The following is a 14,111-nucleotide window of genomic DNA, read 5'->3' as shown; positions in this document are numbered from 1 at the left end:
TTATATCCTGAATCGGAAGGCATTTCTGAGTCTTTTTTGATTTTTCTGTTCTTGCACTCCACAGTCTTAAGCACTGGCTCCTTTATTTAAACAAACAAACAAACCCAATTAAACAAAAACATTTTTCCCATAATTATCAAAATGACACATGCCTATTAACATAACAATGAAATAAATTATCCATAGTGCCATTTCTCAGAGATAACTACTGCTATGACTGTGATTTCTTTCTTTCTAGATGGGGTAGATGTATAATTTTTCATTTTCTTTTGAACATTGGCTTTGCAAGGGGTCCATGAGCAGTCGCTGGCTCCCCACTGGTTCAGTGTTACTACATCAGAAATGGGTGTTACTTTTCATTGGCTTATTTACTCCTAAGACCTACTCAGAGAAGTGGAGTACAATTATTATTGACTCACCTCCTTTCTTATGCTTAGGGAACTAATAGTAGGAATTGAAACATTCTTTAAGCCAAGTAATGCTGATACATGAAAGTTTTCTCTAATTTATTTGCTGAAAGCAGAGCATTATCAACTAAAACATGTTCATTATGACTAATGGTCTCTTCCTAAGGGAAGATAATCACAACAGTATTCTTAAGAAAATTCTCTATCTAATTGGGGTCAAACTCATGTACAGTTTTGTGTCAGCGTTTTCACTCAACATTGCATTACCAGCATTTTCCATGTCACTAAATATTTTTCAAAAAGATTATTTTTAGTGGCTTCATGAAATTTATTGAATTGGGAATACCATCGTTTACTTAACTAACTTTACTATATTTGGATATTTTGGTTGTTTCCATGTTTTAGAAACATTTTTGCTTTTATAACACTGTGGCAAAAATACTTGTATATAAACCTTTGACCTTATTTAAGACTACTTCCTTGAGAATATATGCTTTAAGGATTCAGTAACCTCTTTTTTTTAACATCTTTATTGGAGTATAATTGCTTTACAATGTTGTGTTAGTTTCTGCTTTATAACAAAGTGAATCAGCTATACATATACATATATCCCATGTCTCCTCCTTCTTGCATCTCCCTCCCACCCTCCCTATTCCATCCCTCTAGGTGGTCACAAAGCACCGAGCTGTTCTCCCTGTGCTATGCGGCTGCTTCCCACTAACTATCTCTTTTACATTTGGTAGTGTATATATGTCCATGCCACTATCTCACTTCGTCCCAGCTTACCCTTCCCCCTCCCCATGTCCTCAAGTCCATTCTCTACGTCTGCATCTTTATACCTGTCCTGCCCCTAGGTTCTTCAGAACCATTTTTTTTTAAGATTCCATATATATGTGTTAGCATACGGTATTTGTTTTTCTCTTTCTGACTTACTTCACTCAGTATGACAGTCTCTAAGTCCATCCACCTCACTACAAATAACTCAATTTCATTTCTTTTTATGGCTGAGTAATATTCCATTGTATATATGTGCTGCATCTTCTTTATCCATTCGTCTGTCAATGGACACTTAGGTTGCTTCCATGTCCTGGCTATTGTAAATAGAGCTGCAATGAACATTGTGGTACATGACTCGTTTTGAATTATGGTTTTCTCAGGGTATATGGAAAGGGCATTGACTTTGACATCAAAAGGATCTGGATTTGAATCCTAGCTCCACCATTACTAAATCCTGTTATCTTAGGCAAGTTACTTGAGCTAGTTAGTCTCCATCCTTATACATAAAAATGAGGATAATAGTCTTTGTCCCCCTGGACTATCTATGTGAATGCACCCAGGTCAATGCCTGATACCTAGTATGTTCTCAGGAAATGTTAGTTTCCTTTCTTCATCAGTAACTTTGAGGCATGAAAGGTGTACTTTAAAAAGCAGCAAATGCTATTTTTTATATTTATACAACTATAAAGGAAATTCAGAGAGAATTTAAAACTGAGATGTGATAAGTATGAATATGTGCAGAGAGTTTGTGTAATCCTTGCTCTAACTGTATGCTGGAATACAGAGCCCCATAGGCCTGTGTCTTCTTTTCTTTCTTATAGGACTTTAGGTTGTAGCCACTAACAGAAGGGTTATAAAAGTCAAGTGCATCTTTGGTGCCATATAATGTGTTGGTTAAGGTAGTCAACAACTAGGAACCTTAAATGAAATACTATAGCTCCTCTCATGCTTTCAGGGCCGACATCTATTAGGCACAGTAGATACAGTGCCGAGGGCCCACAATACTTCTAGGGGCCCATGAAATTGTTTTAATTTCTTTTAAAATCAGAAGAATAAAATAAGCTTTTAGGTTGAAGAAAATATTTCAGTATATAACATTAGTATATACATCCTTATACCAGTGCAGTTGAAAAGTATAGTTATTATTATTATTATTTTTATTTTTAATGGAGGGGACGACAAAAGTCATAAATTAGCCCTAGATGCTTTAATAACGTTGTAGACTTTCTCCCAGAAAGCACATCTCTTGAGCATGTCAGACTGAGTAGTTCTGAGATACACCAAGAAAGGAGACTCATTGGGGTGGTCAGAGACCTATCCACTGCCCGGATCTTTCTGTTTTTATTCCTGGCTCCACGAAAAGGTAGGAGATAAGCCAAGCATGAAAACAAAACAATAAAAACAAATATTTATAACAAGCCTCAGAGCCTCCTAATGTAAGATTAGAATCTTGGGAGCAGAGACTTCCCTCTTATCACAGACTTATGTAAATTTAATATATAAACTCCATGAATATTAATGAATTTGTAAAGGAAGGTTTTGGGGAAAAAACTTCAACCACAATCACACATACGCAAAAAAATTGGTAATCTAATTTTGGCTGAACAAAAGAGAAAATATGAACTGCTTGAAATAAGATATGTAGAGTAGAGCTGACTTTCTGAGATATGGAAAAGCAGTTATTACGAGAAGAAAGCTGTGTAGCACAATATCTCAGTATAAAGGACACCCTGTAAAGTAGGACATTTGGTCAGTAAATTCAGTGACCTCAGCTCTGCCTCTTAGGAAATCTTGTAGAATTAAAGGTGGAATAATGTGGAGATCAGCCACTGTAATTCTAAATCAGCCATTCCTGAGAACTTGGCTCTGAGAGTCCACCTTAATCTAAAAGGCAGCCTAAGTAGAGGGGGCTGTAAATTGGTGAGAGAGGAAAGCTCGAAACTGTTTTCTCCCACCCTTGGGTTTGTGAGCTTTACTTTTCAGTTTAGACTGATCATTTTAGGTTAATAATTCATGCTAATAGTTGTGCAGTGGAGGCTACACAACATTGTAAAGCAACCATACTCCAAAAAAAATTAATTTTAAAAAATTCATGCTAACAATAGCTAGTGTATTAGGAGCACTTACTATGTGCTAGACACTGGGCTAAGCACTTCACGTGGTTGACAGTTTACTCCTCACAGCCACCCTGTGGGGTAGGAACTATTATCATTCCCATTTTACAGGTGAAGAAATGGAGCTTAAGGAGGTTGGGTGACTCGTTTGAGGTCTCACAGTTAGCCAGGGGCTGTGACTGGACACTGGAGCTTGCATTCTGACCTTTGCCATTACCCCAGTGGAACCCATCTTTGCAGATAATATAACGAAAATGCAAGAGTGTTAGGGAGTGTTATGGGTTGAATTGTGTCCCCTTCCAAATTCATATGTTGAAGTCCTTACCCTAGTACCTCAGAATGTGACTTTATTTGGAGAGAGGGTCTTTACAGAGGTAATCAAGTTAAAATGAGATCATTAGGATGCACCCTAATCCAATATGACTGTTGTCCTTACCAAAAGGGAAAATTTGGACACAGAGACATGCATAGAGGCAAGACATTGTGAGGAGACGTAGGGAGAAGATGGCCATCTGCAAGCCAAGGAGAGAGGCCTGGAACAGATCCTTCCCTCACAGCACTCAGAAGGAAACCACCCTGCCAACACCTTGATTTTGTACTCCTGGTTTTTGGAAAATGATACAATAAATTTCTGTTGTTTAAGCCACTCAGTCTGTGTGTGGTACTTTGTTATGGCAACCCTAGCAAACTAGGACATCTTTTGTGTGGAGTAGTCCTATAACAAGATAAGGTCCTCTATTACTATTTTGGATGGCCTGAGCAGACTCCTTATTCTCCTTGTAGGTAGAGAATTACCACATGTAAGTAATAGATTTTTTTCGAGAATTTTTGGACGAACTGAAAATAAAAGTAGTCCAAAGATTTGGGGTTAACAGTGTAAGCACCTTGAACTGCTAATTCATGGCAAGTAAGACTTGGTACATAGCAGAATTAAGTTGTCTTCTATGCTTTTCAAATAAATGACTTCTTTAACATCAGATATTATGTTATCCAAATACTTAATGGTGGTAATGGTGATGGTAGTTATGGATGGAGTTATCTGTCCTTAAGGACATTTGGACACCCTTGAAGCAGAAAGAAATTAGACTGAGCTGAAGTGTTTTAATCACAATTAAAGATATGTCCAACAATACTGGTTCAGATTACATCAGATGCAGAGTTATTCTGGCCCAAATAATTCAGTAGAAAGTTTGGTAGGATAGTAAAAAAAAAAAGCTTTTTTTCTTCCCCCAGGCAGATGAATTTAAACGATTTCTTTGTAAGACCAAGTATTATAACCACAGTGCTGCTCATATTATTTGCATATAAATAATTTATTTGCATACTAATGAAGGAAGTAATCTGTTCTTCCTAAATTTCTCCCTCCTTCTCCCATAACAGTGGACATGATACTCACATTTTGTTAAGGAAGTTAGAGTCATCCCTAACCACCTTCCCATAGGTGACCACCTAGAGAACTCACTTGATTTTTGAATGTTTCCTTAGAAGCTTCTGTTTAATATTTATTAATTCTGCTAGTCTAGAGAGGCTTCAGCAGTCTTCTCTAGAAAAATCAACTGTTTTTTCTTTGATTGACGTTTATTGTTTAGCAATACTAGAAATGAAATTCACAGGTAAAAACAATTCCTAAAAAAATTATATACTATTACATATGTCTTCTTCAAAGGCAACCAGTGATCAAAAGTTACTTTTTTCTTAGTTGTGATTTGAAAATACAGGTAGGATATATTTAATTTTAATTTTGATAGTCATATTTGACTAGGAAATGTACTATAAAAGGACTTTCATTGTACATGATAAATGTATCAAGACACCTCTTTTGTGCCACCTCAGATTCTCTGGCCTTTATGTCTCTCTAGAGCTCTGGATTTCTTCTTCCACTCCAGTTGCTAGATGGCAACTTATGGTTGCGGGATATAATAGATGGGAGGAAGCTAATGGTTAATTTATCTCTCTTTTCCACCCCTTGATGGACAATACCAAGAGAAAGCTTTCTGTATAGCTTATCCCAAGAGACTGTGTCTCTTTGTGAAATGACTAATTTTGTAACACAATACCTTGTATGTGCTTCCCAATCTTACCTGCTTCCGTTCTCTTTTCTATCACTCACACTGCCCTGGAATTATATCTCCCAGTAAAGCTTAGAATTTAAGACTTGCCCCAGGCTCAATTTTCAAGGGAACTTATTCCAGGACACTAAAAGTTCTATAAATGTTTAACAAATTGAAATGAATAAAAAATAAAATCTGAACCAAATGGGGGCTTTTATTTAATCATTCTTATCTTTCTGTACTTCAGAACTTGATGTGCACCTGGTGACTCATTCGTCTTGTGGCTGCCTCTGGATTCGTGAGTTTGGTGCCTAGAAAGAAATAACCAACAAATCAAAGTCTATTTCTTTGATGGTAAGTGGTCTACCAGATGACTCAAAGAGAAGTAACATTTCCAAAAGGCTGATTTAATAAGGGAAGAATACGGTGAATGAATCTGGGTGAGAAGAGAATAGTCCAGACTGTGGGCCTGAAGCCCAGCTTTTTCTCAAAGACATAGCTTACGTCTCCATAAGTCATGACCATTTTCTCCTGTTAGAAAAACTCCTACATAAATTAGGTTTTTATTCTTCCTTGAGAAGAAAACAGAATTATTTCTCTAATAACATTCAAATTTCAAATAATTTGTGATGTGTATATGAGACTTGAAAGATCGAAAATGTGAGGCCGCTCTGTTAAAAGGACAAAAGGAAAGAAGGAAAATTTAATTTTTTTTTTACCAATCTCTTGCCTTTAGTAACTGGGATTGTTAGGAACTTCCATAGTAACTAAAGGAAAATTGTTTAAGACATTCAAGATGCTAAAAAAAAAAAGAAAGATACACAGCATCTGTCATATATTTTAGTGCATGTTGGTACTCAGAGCCAAGACGTTTGTGCTCTTGGGAAAAAAATGCAGACATTATTATTACTTTTATTGCCATCACCTTATTAATAATAAAGAAGATTGTTACAGAAATGAAAGTAAGGAGGCACCAGCAATGCTGACCTGTGTGAAACCTTTTGTAATTCAACGAAAAACGACAAGATGAGATAGCATTTAGAGTATTATCTATTTTTTGTGTGTATATGAAATTGGGGTCAAGTAATTTTAATTGCAGGTAACTTTTTTAAGGACTATGTAGTCAATCATATCCATAGTAAATGAGGAAAATTATAATTTTATATAATTTGGCAACTGAAAAATATGAAAAGGAAAGCCTTGATAGGGAACTTAAAAAAATCCTGAAAAGTCTGCTTTTATCAAGATACACATAGGGGAGATTTATTATAAATCAACTGATCAGACTATGACTTATCTTCAGGGATGTTACTGGAACTGGCTATTTGAATCTTACCATCACTGGAGGTAATGCTGATCTTTTCACTGACCATAAAGATGTTTCAAAACAGTGACATAAGCTGCACCTTGGCAGAGTTCACAGAGGCCACTGCAGCAACAAATGTATTTAAGTGTTTAGTCCAGCAAAGATGTGATGTTCATCTTGCTTTTACTTCTGCTAGAAGGGCAGAAATGAAGAAACATTCATTTTGGCTACATAAAGTCATTACAAATGAGACAAGAGGGCAGAAGAGAATAAAGAGCAGGCAGCCCATCCTTGTCAGGGGGAAAATGAAGAGAAGTTGTGGTGCTTCATGTCCGCAGAGGTGGAATAAGTAGGATTTGCATGTGCATCCACCACTGTCATTTCTAGACTGGCGGAAACCCTGGACTCACACAGCTGATCTGGGCAGGAATTGTGCTCCCGAGTTGCATCAGTGTGTTGAGTTCTAAGAGCCATATGTGGGACAGAGAACAGACAACATTAACAGATTTCAGGTTCAGGTAGAGGAGAAAGAAGAAGAAATAAAATATAAAGGCAGACAATTCAGTCCAGACTCCTCTTTAGTGAAGAAATCCCTCTCATTGTGTCCTGGAAAAAAGTATGGCCAAGAGTATAGCCCAATGGGACCCTAATATCAGCCTGTAAATTAGCTGTATCAGAATCTATCAGGGAGCTTTAGAAATACACCTCCCAGAGGTTCTGATCCAGTAGGTCTGAAGTAGGACTTGGGACTCTGTATTTTAATAATTCTCTTCAGGTGTTAAAGCCAGTCATGTTTGGGAACCTTTGATTTGAACTCTACTTATGCTACCAATAGCAATACTGAGCTCATTACTATTCTGTTCCTGGTTAGCTGACCTGGTTATAAATTGCTATCTTGTGTCAACAAAAATCTGCATCTTTAAGACTTCCATCCATTTTTTGGTTCTCTCTGGGTCTTTTGAAGTAATTTAAACTTCTTAGATCAAGCTGAAGAATTTGAATTTGTGGTGGAACTAGTCATTGTAGTTTTATGATCTTATCTAGCAGCAAGGTAGTCTGGGAGCAGAGAATGTGAACGATGAAGTGACCTGGATTTGGGGATTGGAATGATGGACGATCAGTGAACTGAAGGATTTTAGGATGCTAGAGAGGGTGACCATCCATTGCTGAGGAGACAGTTGAGGCCTTCAGAGCAGGTGTGCACTGGTGTATAGTGAGCTGCTACCTGACCAAGAGGTCCAAGAGGGCGCTAGGCCCATGGTTAGCTGGCCTTACACTGATTTCCCAGGCCTGGGTGCAGTAGGTTCTCAGTTGGTATTCTTTTGACTGACTGATTATTGCAATAGGCAGATTAAGTAGATATGTGAGAGGAATGTGCCAGAATTGTGCCAGAAAAGGAAAACTGACTAGAGATTTCAGAGGTAAGCAGTTCTTAGTGATGAGAAAATCCAAGTGTGGCTGAAGTGTGATGGAGTTGAGGATGAGAGTTGTTGAGAAATTTTCTGGTCATCAGCTTGGATGATTCTGTTACTGAGAATGATGGCTGAAGATTGGGGAGAGAGAGCAACTGTGACTCAGATGCTGAAGTATTTGAGCAAAGTGTTTGGAGGTGATATGGATGTGAAATAGAAATGGAAAAGAGGATGCAGAGAGTATGGAGGGCAAGGTCCTGGCTCTGCCTTGTGGGTGAGTTTGGGCAAGTCACACATCCATTCTGGACCTCCGTATTCTTTTGAGTTAGTAACCTGAGATACAGTGATCATGTACGTAAAAGCTACTTTGAAAAGATAGACAATCTGTAAGGGCTGTCCTAGTTTTGAGATCATGTAACACAACTGTAGTTATTACACCATATCAATGTTATGAGATGCCATAAAATGTATTACAGTAAAGCTACAATTTCACTTGAAAGAAAAATATCTAAAGCCACTACTCTAGCCCAAGCAGCCAAACAACCGTTAAGCTGAGTGACTTTTATCACTGAAATTAGTAGGTCAAGTTTGAGGAAGATGATTCTAATATTTCTTTTTCTTTCATTTAGCACATGTTGGCACCATTTGAAAGATACAGAAATCCACATGTTGAACATGAATCTAGGGCTGCGGTTGCTGCAAAGGTATCTTCCACAACTTGATTTTCTATAATATCAATTACTCAGGTAAAAATATGATACCACTATATGGTCCTCTGGTATTTGGTTTTCAAATTTGTTAGAATTAGTTATAATTCTGTTGACTCTTAGTTCTGGAGACTAGACATTTTCTTCCAAGCTTTCTTTACATATCTCTTGAATCGTGGCTCCTCTTCTGACTTTGGAATAGTCAAAACTCCACCAATCTAGGGGGAAAATGCAGTTACAAAGATTAGTCTAAGCATTTCTTACATTGGCTCTACTTTATATGGTATTGCTTCTACTGTAGAGTACAATCTCAAAATCTCACACATATCCAAAGTTGGATTCAGATATGATTTCTATTACTTGGTCTCTTGTCCTACGTTTCTCGTACAGTATTTGCCGGCTAGTCCTTTAGGAGGTTCCAAAGTTTAAAACATATACTTTTGGCAAAGGAAGGAGATATTCCCAGATTCATAGTGTACCTCCTTGCAGTATACTTGAGAGAAAGCAAAAGTCCATTTCTAAGAGCCCAGTCCTTGGCAGAGGCATTATTTATGGCCTAAGAACATCATAAATGCTGTAGATTCTTTATTTAAACCCTCCCTGAATGGTGTTGGTTCTAAGAAGCTGGAGGCCAGAGGTGAAGAGAGGAAAAACATTCTTCTGAGAAAGATGAGATCAATTTTCCAATGTTTGGAAGGATTTTGTCAATTTATAACTAACTCAAGTCTAATGATAATCACCATACACATCTATTATTCTCAGCAGAATATGATACAGAACAGTTGACTGCAAGTTATTCCAAACACTTTTGCTAAAGAAATAACAAATATAGGAAGCTCAGGGAAATCCTGTACCTAACAGAAGAACCTATTTGGGAACCAGACATCCCAAGACAGGTCTGGGAAAAAAGGTTATCAAATTGTTCTCTGTGCTTTGAATTACAGAGATTGAAAGTGAAACAATGGTAGCTTGCATAAAAGGAGACTAAACAATGGAAAAATAATTTTGGAAGGCACGAATGATAATCTTTTGTATTACTTTGGCATTTTTCCTGGTCCTACATTGCTGTAATATGGCTGTGCCATTTCCTTGCTCTGTTTTGCTCTCAATTTTGCATATTGAATGTTAGGGGTTGAATTGTGTCACCCATAAAACATCTGTTGAAGTCCTAACCCCCTCAGAACATGACCTTATTTGGAAATAGGGCCTTTACAGAGGTAACTGAGTTAAAATGAGGTCATAAGGGTGGGCCCTAATCCAATATGACAAATGTCTTTGTATAAAATAAATTTGGACACAGAGGTACATGTACATGGAGGGAAGATGATGTAAATGCACAAGGGAGAAGACAGCCATGTGAAGATGGAAGCAGAGGTTGGAATTATGCTGTCACAAGCCAAGGAATACCTGGGGCCACCAGAAGCTAGGAGAGAGCCATGAACAGATTTGCCCTCATAGCTCTTAGAAGGAACCAATCTTGCTGATACTTTGATTTTGGATTTCTAGCCTCCAGAACCATGAGCCAGTAAATCTCCTTTAAGCCACCCAGTTTATGGTACTTTGTTATGGCAGCCCTAGGAAATTAATACACTGTACTTATACCAAACCTAGGAACTTTCAGTGTTTCATCCCATCCTTTGCTGCCTATTGGGAAGTAAAATTTCAGACCCTCTAAAATGCCCTTAACTCTATCCTCCACCCAGTTTCTTCTGCACAGTTGTAGATGAATGGCAGGTATATATAGTCTCTGTTGGGTGGATTTTCACTTGTTCAGAAAGATTGAACTGTATAAGTGATGTGAATTGCATGTGAATTGTGATACAGATTACTTCATGTCAGGACCAGTAAAACCTTAGACCTTAAGCGTCTCCCGGATGAAGGAATATTGACAGATCTTAACTATGGGGATGATGTTGTGATAATAACCAATTCAGAGTAGAATATTGCTTTTCTCCAAAGAAGATTCAAACAGGGAGTCAATAACATGAAACTTTACAACATCTAGTCCAAGATGAAATATTAGTTCAGGCATCGTCTAATCAAGATTGTCTTGCTCCCTGTGTTCTTGTGTTGGGAAATACCTTAGTTCAATATCTTTAAGATTTATTCATCTTGTGAATTTGCACTGATCACATTCATTGAAGTGCGGAGTGGAGCCAAGAACTGTATTTCAAAACTGAACTGGTGATAGGCAGACTGTGTTTCAGCCCTTGGAGTAAATCCACCCATATTAAATATTGAAGTGTTTCTTTATGATGCTCTAGAGACATTTTCATCATGCTGTATTCTTTGTGATATGCCAAGCCCAACCACAGCATTTGAATGCTTTTTTAAAATAGGTAGATTCTCTTGGTAAAAGTTACTTGAAAAGCTGGTATGAATGAATGACAGAAAATACCCATGTGGACATTTAAAAAATACTCATATCCATACATATTTTAAGTCCAGTTTATATATCTGTAGAAAAAGGAATTCATTTGCATGCTCATGAGTCCTTTACTTTATGTCATCATAGTCCTTTGTCAGATATTGTTAACCACCATTGCTACTACTGGTAGTGCTACTATTACTGTAGTTACCATTTAGTGGGTATTTACTAAGTACCAGTGATGTGATAATTGCTTTGTCTACATAGAACCTTTTAACCCCTTTGACTGGAAGTATATATCTTTGTAGCCATTTTTCAGACTAGGAAACTAAGGCTCAGTGATATGAAGTAGCTTGGACAAGATTACACAGTGGTGGAGCAGGGATTAGAAATCCAGAGCTTTTTGACCCCAAAGCTTGTGTTCTTATCTACTTTGCAATTCGGTCTCAAGTGTACTGTTGGGAACACAAAACATCCTATTAGGACAGGTAAAGACCCTACTCTGAGAGCTCAGTTCTAAGTTGGCAGAGATCGGTGCACAGCTGACATACATACAAGGAAACAATAGGAGTGCCTCAGGGACTGAACGATGCAAAAGTAGCACTAGTGGAGAGAGAAGCCATTCCTGGCACTAAACAACCAGCACCAGCGCCTTTTAATAAAAGTAATGAGGACTCAGTCCCTTAGTGTATACCTCATGCAGCCATGGATGAAGGCTGAGAACCTTATGTAACGAGGGCCCTGATCCAGGAAATGACCATCCGACACAGCACTGCAGGGGACAGGAACATGCCGAGCGTGCAGAACAGACAGAAGGCTAGCAAATTTGGGTGACTTGAGAAGAGGAAATGGGTGGCATGGGAACAGAGACAGCTCTCTTGACCACCATTGGCTAAGAGGAGGAATTATAAGTTAATATAAGAAACCCATATGGAACTGTTTAAAATCATGGCCATGAATCCTTTAACACTCTTCTCATGGAGAGGTAGGGGTGTGTGTCTCCTCTCCTTGGATCTGAGCAAGCTGGTGACTGCATCGGCCAAAAGAATATGATGGAAGTGATGCTATGTCACTTGTGAGGCTAGTTCACAAAAGACCACGCAACTTCTACCTCATCACTCTTGAGCCCTGAGACTCCAGGTAAAAAGTCTGATTACCCTGAGGCTGCCATACTGGAAAGGTCGCATACAGGTGCTCTGGCTGATAGTCCCAGCTAAGTCCAGTGTTACAGCCATTTTCCTTCCCCTGTAAGGTGTCAGACATGTGATTGAGGCCATCTTCCAGCTGAATATAGCTGAGTGATCACCATCAACATCACGTGGAATAGATGAATCAATAGATGATAGGCTCAGCCCAAATTCCTGATAGATAGAATCATGACTCATAGTAAAATTGTTGTTTTAAACCATTGGGTTTCAGAATAATTTATGTAGCAATAGATAAGTGGAACCCCTAGGTATGGAATTCATAGTTCATTAACCATTTCTACTCATTAACCTGGTGGAATAATTGCATGTGGAACTTTGGGGTGAGATGTAGAACAACAGGGGTCTCCATCATGAGTTGGATTGTGAGGTCTCAGAATAGGTATCGCAGTGTTATTGAATGACATTGGTTATATAGGAAAGCAGTCTGCCTGGAAAAGGAATAGATCGTGAAAGTGGAGACTCAAGTCCTGGGCCAGATCTTTGTGGTTCGGACTCTAGCTTTAGTTCTCCTACTGATACACTGTCAGAACTTGGGCAAGTCTTGCAAACTTGTTAATACTTGGTAATAATACCTGCTTTACCTACCACCTAGGGGAGGATGTGACCTTAAGAAAAATATGAGCTAGTATTGTGAAAGCAATTTAAAAAGTAGGAAGCACTGCAAAAATGAGTTACTTCTCGGTTGATTCAGAGAGCTTATTTATACTGCTGCTTTGACTTATCACATTGTATTCCCTACTCCTTGCACCTAGAATAGGACAAAGTTTGTAGTAGGTGCTTGATAAGTATTTGTTGAAATGGCTTCTTAGAGTTAACACTAGATAAGGGAGAAGGTCTAGTTAGAGACTAGTGGAGACTTTTTATAATGTTTGTAGTATAAAAGATGTTAGACATAATCCATTCCCATCCATCTTAATTTTCTAATGCACTCAATAGAATACCATATATTTGAACTTGACAAATATTAGTAAAAAGCCAGATGAAGCCCGTCATCCAGTGGTTGCAGTGGGTACAATACTTACCAGTTCTGCCTTAAAATAGTAGAAAGCATGATAAGAGAGAAGGATAACGAGAAGAGATAGAGATGTGCATCATTTCAGTGATTAATGAATACAGCATTGTCCAAAGTTTATTGCCTGGAAAATCAAGCTGCTAAAAACACTGGGTGTCCGATACTGACAGAATGCCTTGGATCCTCTAAAGAGCTACAGAGGAAGTTCACAGGCCAGTGTTGCCTTGTATGGTTAAAAGAATCACTGTGAGCCTCTCCTGTGTCAGACCCCATTCCAGCTGCTCAGGAGAGTAGATGTGTAAAAGATGCGGTCCCTTCCCTTGGGGAGTTTACAGTCTAGAAGGAGGGCGCTGCCTTCAAGTTGTTTTTGTACTTCATCTGTGAAACAATGTTTTAGATGCTCTCCTTTCCCTGCCCAGTACTTTCTTCCTTCTAGAATCTGGGGAATCTGCTTATAACAACAGAAAGCTACTGGGAAGTTGTACAGATGGGGAGAGCCCTTCCTTCCCTTTTCTTCATCCTTTTTTGGCACTCAGTTCCTCCTCTATCAAGTAAGGATCATAGTTTCTTTACTGTCTTTGGAGTAATTAAAAAAATCCAGAATGCATCTAGAACAATGCTTGCAGTGGCAGCTGGGTAAAATATCCTCCCCACAATCTCCCTTTTCCCTTCAAAAGTACTGAAGCGTTCTGTTTGTCCACAATGTTCTGAAATTTGTGCAGCCCTCACGAGGATTAGGGATATATTTC

The 14,111-nt window shown here is 38.3% G+C and overlaps 1 long non-coding RNA gene across 1 annotated transcript in view; it reads left to right on the top strand.

Annotated features, from left to right (window-relative positions):
* LOC307187467 overlaps positions 1–14,111 on the top strand; it is a 223,421-nt gene that overhangs the window by 51,105 nt on the left and 158,205 nt on the right. Inside the window, exons 2-3 of the long non-coding RNA XR_013828615.1 lie at positions 5,597–5,703; positions 8,697–8,771. This is a non-coding gene — a long non-coding RNA (uncharacterized lncRNA). The remainder of the gene's footprint in view (positions 1–5,596; positions 5,704–8,696; positions 8,772–14,111) is intronic.

Source organism: Stenella coeruleoalba, assembly GCF_951394435.1.
Source record: "Stenella coeruleoalba genome assembly, chromosome: 6".
Classification (NCBI taxonomy): domain Eukaryota; kingdom Metazoa; phylum Chordata; class Mammalia; order Artiodactyla; family Delphinidae; genus Stenella; species Stenella coeruleoalba.
This window is presented reverse-complemented; position numbering and strand designations above follow the sequence as displayed.